The following is a 6,580-nucleotide window of genomic DNA, read 5'->3' as shown; positions in this document are numbered from 1 at the left end:
TCAAGGGCTCAGTAACATCTGCTACAGGTCGTTCGTGCCGGATGTTTGACCTCAGTGACCAGAGCATTGCCTCCCAGTTACTCCAGCCTTCAGGATGACAAAAGAAAGTTCATGAGCTCTGGGGTAACAGAGCGAGCTAAAAATACTCTCAATAAGTAAACAAACCAGGTTAGTGATCTCTGCTGCATGAGGCAGCAATTCCGGGTACACAAAGGCCGCTGTTTATGGTAGCGGGTGTGATTCTGAAAAACTCCTTGCCCGAGATAAAGGATGGCATTCCCGTCAGGTAAGGCAGGAAAGATGACCTACATAGAGTCATTCACCTCCATGGAGGCGTCACCTTCCTGAAAGGCCCCTGACCTAGTCCTCCAGGGTGCCGGGACGTTAGGTGCTGAGTCAAGATGGTGCCTGCCGGGTCACTGGCTGGCAGAAGTGAGCAGGGGCTCTGGTGAGAGCTGGTGGTTTATCATGTGTTCCAGACGGAACAATTAGGACCTGCTATTATATAATTGCTCTTGGGCTGTTAGCAGCTTGAACTCTGTCTGCTTACAGGGAGGCTCGGGGTCTGGTGCAGGGCTGAGGGAAGATGTGGACGAAAGAGTTGGTGTCTCCATCTCAGGACTTCAGCCCCAAGTAAATGGCTCGTGGTTTCAGTGGGTGGGCCCTAAGTAACTCTAAGTAACTCCTCCTAAGGGAGGAGTGCAGAGACTCTCAGAACTTTGGTTTGTATCAAGTAGGGGTCATATCAGAGTCTGCTTCATGTCAGACTGTTGAGAAGATTCCAGAAGATTCCATAGGACAATATGCATAACGAAAAGCTTAGTACCCAGGAGGTGCTTGGAGAGGGTCACTGTGTCTGAAGCTAGTCCAGCTATTGCTCTGCTGGTCCCAGGACTGTTAAGTTCCAGAAGGGGAGATCAGGATAGAGCATAAAGATGTCCATAGTGGGCTCCTGGCAGGTCCCTGCGCATTCTCTGTTCTGTTCTTTGAGATTTCCTTTTCATTAGGCTGTGTAATGATCTGGAGGGACTTCCCGCACACAATCAGCCCCCTGCCATGAGAACTCCAGCTCCCCAGAGCAAGGCTTAGGGGCTGCCTACCTCACGGAGAGGGAGTCATCCAGGTACCAGAGGGGCTGGGCACCATCAGGACCCCCCCAAACCCTGGCTGCCCTCAGAGCAGGGCACCGGCCTCTAACCAGCTGGACATGGAGGAGGCCTGTTGGAGGGGCCACATTCTGTAAGGCCCCTGGACAGCAGGCCACGGGAAGGCCTAAGATGGCTCCCAGGAAGGACCCTTCACAAGATCTAAAGGTTTGGTTCTGAGGTCCTTAAAATGGACTGAGTACCCTCAGACAATGGTACCTTCAGCAAAAGCAGTGGAAGGCGGAGAACAGGGACTGTCACAGGACTTGTGCAGGTGCCTAACCCAGAGCGGACCTTGTCCCTGGCTGCAGCCAATCTGCAGTGAAAACTAAGACCCCAGCCCCTGCCATCACTCTGATCCCCCCTCCCCAGTTTTTCCCTTCTGAGATCCAGAAAAGCTATTTAGCAAAGGTGAAGGCAGACGTCCCTGTAGGTGAGTCTCGAGTGGAAGTGGTCCTGTCCCCCCACCGTTCTGGGGAGGAGGGACAGTCCTTTCCCAGCTCACATTAGCGCTGGATTAGCAATTAGTGAATGTCATAACCCTCCTCTCCGAGCGGGGGCTCTTTCAGATGTCAGCTTCCTGCCAAGCTCACGTCTTATTACCTCTTTCCAGGGACTCAAGGGAAATTAACATCATGCCAGCCCCAAGGAAACCCCTCAGCGCTTATGAATGTCGGTTCTCCCAGGGAGGGAATTCAACTGAGCGCCCTATCAACAGTGGAAGACTAATTGGTGCGGAGTGAATTATGGAAATGCGTGAAGCGGAGTCTTTGAAACAGGTCCCTGGTGGCACCTCAGGTCCATCCTCCAGCTTTTGTCCTCTCTGAGCGATCCCCTTCTCAAACGCTAGAAAGTAAGTTGAATTTAGAATGGGGGAATGCGGGATGCAAGCAAGGGCCCAAAGCCAACATCTCTGACACCCACCAGGCGCTTCCTGTGGACCAGGTGTTTGGCATAGATACGTTTGCTCTGAGCCTACAACTCTGCCCTAAATCCAATTACTGTTCCCGTTTTACAGATGAGTTCATTGAGGTCCAGGAGGATGTGTGACTTGCTACAGGCCACCTAATCAGGATCTGACCCCACATTCTGCCTTGGAGCTGGTGGTCCTAACTCCCTCCTGGTAGGCAAGTAGCCTGATCAGTGGACAAGAGAAATTCCACACCTCGATTTCCCTCCCCCATAAAGTGTCTTGCTCAGTCAGTCATAGAGCAGTTCTGATCCCTTAGCCTGGAGGCTGAGGCTGGGAAATGCATGGAGGACTTGGTCTCTGCTTTGAGGCTAAGAATGTCCTGGACTCAGGGGTGGCCAGAAGAGGCAGGGTGGGGCTGCCAGATCCTCCAGGCTCTGGTTAGACTGCAAATGCACTGTTGGAAGGCCTGGAGGGCTGAGAGCCTGAGACCAGAGGTTGGGCCAGCAGGAAGCCCTGGTGGCTGGCCCTTGGTAATCTCTGGACTGGCCCAGTGGAGACCCCAGGTGGCTGTAACTTCCTGCCTGACACAGAGGTTGTCCTGTGTGTTAGAGGCTCACCTCAGAGCAGGAGAAATGGCTGGCCCAGTCACCGGTGGGAGCTGGAATGCTTGTATTTCAGGAATGAAGCAAAGAAAGCCCAGGGACGGGGCTGGGGATTTAGCTCAGTGGCAGAGGCACCGGCCTCGCAAGCATGCAGTCCTGAGTTCGACCCCCGGTACTGATTATAAAAAAAAAAAAAAAAAAAAAAAAAAAAAAAAAAAAAAAGGAAAGAAAAGAAAAGAAAACCCAGGGAGGGAAGGAGGCTCTGTCCACGGGACCCCAGGACAGCCTGCATGCGGCAGTGGGATGGGGAGGGCAATGGGTCCATTGCACACGGACCTCTCCCAGGTAAGGGTGTGGCTGAGTGCTGCCCAGAGTTTCCAGCGCTGCCTGGGCCATAGCTGGTGTCACAGAGTCAGCCCACCTCCCTCCCGACAGGACAGAAGCACTCCAAGAGCAGATCCCCCGCCTCTAGAAGAGGGCTGCCCAGCCCAGCTTGGCCTCTTGCCACCACAAGATGGCGCTGCTTGTGGGGCTTTGTTTGTTGCAACCGCAAGGCACAGACCCAGGTACATCCTGCGTGCGCTTCAGCGCACCCGTGTGTGCGCATGCGTGTGTGGCCGTGCCTGGTGAGCGACGAGACGCACGGTGGACGTTTCTGCCTATGTGTGCAGATGTACTCTGCGGTATGTGCGCTTACGTGTGTCAGAATGGCCGTCTGCGTGTTTCTGCAGTGCGGGAGGCGGTACCATCCAACTTGTGTCCTTGGGTGGCCCTCCCAGTTCTCTCCCAGCTAACCCCCAGCTGGAGCAGGAGGAAGAAGGGGTGAGGCCACGGTCTGGTGGTGTCCCGCTGGGTGCCCGGATGCCCTCCCGCCTGCACAGGCATCCTCTGTCTTCTTGCCTCGCCCCTTGCTCTCTCCATGCAGAGCTTTTGGGGTCCTGGTCTGTGTGGTGCCCAGTGGGGCCCCAGACTTGGGCTTGGGACCTGTTAGAACACAAAGCTGCCTGGTGCCTGGCCGGGGCCGGTTGTCTCAGACCGGATCAGCCCGGTCCAGATCTGAGCATCTCTGAGTTTGCGCTCTGTCCTTCCCACGGTCACCCAAGGTAGGTTCCAGGGTCATCTCATCTTATGTTGAAGAAACACAAGCTCAGAGAGGTTAACTGACCCGCTCAAAGTGACCAGTTAAGAAGTGGCAGAGCTGGTATCCAGACCAGGTTCCAGACCTGAGATGAACAAACGATCCCATCAGCCTGAGTACATTTTGATCAGGAGCTGCTTCTCTGTACTCTGTCACCACAGGCGTGCAAAACCCCTGGACCCAGCAGGAAGCTGCCGCAGTCCTCAAGTGCCCCTTCCTCCAGGAAGCCTTCCAGACTTCCCAAATTTCTGCACTCTGGGGGTCTCCAGCAAGTAGTCCTGGGTGAATGGATCACTTACAAACCTGTGAGCAGGAAGCCAAGGGCTGAGTCCCCAAGTCCTCTAGGGGCTGAAGAATCCTCTAGAAGTTCTGGATGGAGGCTCAGGCTTACCCTGGAATCACCCCCATTGCAGAGGCTTCACCTGCTCTAAAGCTCAACGTGGAACCTCAGGTGAGATCTGAGATGAGAGACATCTGTCCGCTATTGGCCCAGGTGGCAGCAACTGGCACTGCCCAGCTCCAAGAAGTTTCACGTTAGTTGTGCTGTGAACACTTTCATGTGCGCTCTGCAAGCTCATGCAACAGAGGCCAAATGAGGTAAAAGTCCTGGCCTTGAGGTCCCAGGGATCCAGCTTGCTTGGATCCTGGAAGTCCGCAAGGCAGGTGGTCGGGCCTTCTTCATGTCCAGCGGGAGGAACTCTTCGGGTCCTGCATGCTCACGCACTTCACCGCCCCCCTTTCGTATCCTGTGTCTGGAGCAAAGGCTCCCCCAGTGTGCCCTGAGAGCTACCAAGGGCACAAATGCCCTCTTTGCTGCAGTGCCTGCAGTGACCTGTGACAGCAGCTCTTCAACATCCAGTGTGACTAGAAAGAACCACCAGGCCCCCAGCCCTGCCCTGCATCTGTCTTGCGTCTCAGTGGCCCATTGTGGAGACCACTGCATCCCTCTGACCAAGCAGCTCTCTTCTCCCTTGCAAAACTGACCTTGGGTATGTCCCAGTATGGACCCCAGGAGGGGCCTCCCTTCAGTGGCATGGGGAACTATGGCCTCCTTTTCTTTAAATATTTAAGTCCAATTTGGTCAGATATTGACATTAGCCTGTGAACAAAAACTCCAAGTGCCAGGCAAGATGCAGTCTGCTCTTGCAATGGGGGCCCTCAGGGCACACACCTGCCTAGAGACTGCCCTGTCTTCAAGACTCAGTTTCTTCCTTGAGAAATAAGAGCTGGAATCACCATAGCCCCTGTACGGCACATGGACCACAGACCCAGGTTCTGGGATCCCGTATCGTGGCCCTGTGCTGACCTTGGGGTGGTTGGACACCACGTCTGACTGTAAACTGATTGGAGAGCCATGCTTGTGGGCATGCGCTTGAGGCAACGCACAGCAGGGCAAATTCATCTGTGCTTTATTAAAAAGAAAGAAAGGGCTGGAGATTTAGCTCAGCGGCATAAGCGCCTGCCTTGCAAGCAGGCAGTCATGAGTTCGATCCCCGGTACCAATAATAAGGAAAAAGACAAAAAAATAAATAAATAAAAATAAAAAAAAAAAAAAGAAGGAGAAAGAGGAGGACAACTTCCTAGGGGGGCTCTGAGGTTGCTGCACCTCCTCCTCCCACACCCACCCTCTGCGGGGTGTTGCCCTGCTCCCCGATTTCCCCCTCCCTGCCCTCCAAGACCCACAGTGGCTCCTCTTTCCCCACGTAGACCCTGAATGTCTCCACCCTGGGGTGCTTTCCCCATCTGGGCTCAGTCATCTCTCACTGTTACAGACCTTATGCCTGTGTATGTTCTCTTTCGAGACGAGAGTTGTTCCTGTAGGATGTCCTACCTTGTACTGGGTGGACAGTGCCTGTGCAATGCTGGTTGAGTGAATGAAACCTAGATTTGAAAAAGAAAATGTCTCAAAACCCAGAATATTCTATCTGCACAAGAGGACCAGGGCGGTGAACGGAATCCTTGCTAGGCCTGGGAATGGGAACACATTATAACAGGATTTCATCAGCTACGATGGAGAACCCTGCAGAGCCATCCTGGGTAACTTTCAGGGCCCTTGGAATGTCCCAGTGGGTATAAATTAATGGTTTGTACTGAGTGCTGTGAGGTCTGTCTTTGCATATGAGGAGAGAGACAAGCTAAACTGAGATGTATTCTGACTCTGGACTCAGAGGCATTAATTACTTAAATGAATAAGTATTAAATCAAAGGCCTTGCTTCAAAAATTAAACTCAGATTAGCCCCTTGCTCGACTTCCTGCAAAATCAAAAACATTTGGTCAAAGAATGGACACCGGGAGGGAGTGCTGAGAGGAAAAGACCTCTCAAGTGGCTGGAGCAGGGTGGCTGCGGGGTCGTGGGTGCCTCTGGGAGGGGCTGCTGGTCCCCAAGTGAGCTAAAGCCAGGGGTCAAGAACCGCTAATGGCCGGCAGGCAGGAGGGGCCCACTGGCGACTTCCAGGTCTAATTTGTGCATCTGAGAGAGCTGAGGTAGGGATTCTTGGGCACTGAGGAAACAGGAGGGCTGATCCAAGGTGAGACCAGAGATGTCTCTAGCATTGCGTGGGTCTCTCCAGGCCAAATCCGGCCTCTGTCTGGACCCTTGAGGAAGCATACAGAGTGAACTCCCCCAGCGGTCTTCTCACCCAGAAGTTAGGACTCTCTCATATTCTCCTGTTGCATCTTCACAAGACTCATCCCATTCACCAATTCCTTGGTAATATTTCATGATACTGGTCTGATCCTGCTTCCCACTGTAAAAATTTCAGCCCCCACCACAAAGGTCCA

General features: G+C 53.5%; 1 long non-coding RNA gene across 1 annotated transcript; it reads left to right on the top strand.

Moving 5' to 3' along the window:
• The first annotated feature begins 2,903 nt into the window (after positions 1-2,903).
• Positions 2,904-6,041, top strand: LOC134470913 (uncharacterized). Its single transcript, XR_010040126.1, has 2 exons — positions 2,904-3,343; positions 3,960-6,041. It is a non-coding gene; the product is annotated as an uncharacterized LOC134470913 (long non-coding RNA).
• Positions 6,042-6,580: the final 539 nt, after the last annotated feature.

This window comes from Cavia porcellus, unplaced genomic scaffold, assembly GCF_034190915.1.
Source record: "Cavia porcellus strain 051 isolate PalLab524CR breed Dunkin Hartley unplaced genomic scaffold, mCavPor4.1 scaffold_17, whole genome shotgun sequence".
In the NCBI taxonomy this organism is placed as follows: domain Eukaryota; kingdom Metazoa; phylum Chordata; class Mammalia; order Rodentia; family Caviidae; genus Cavia; species Cavia porcellus.
Note: the sequence above shows the minus strand (reverse complement) of the source record. Positions and strands in the feature narration are given on the sequence as shown.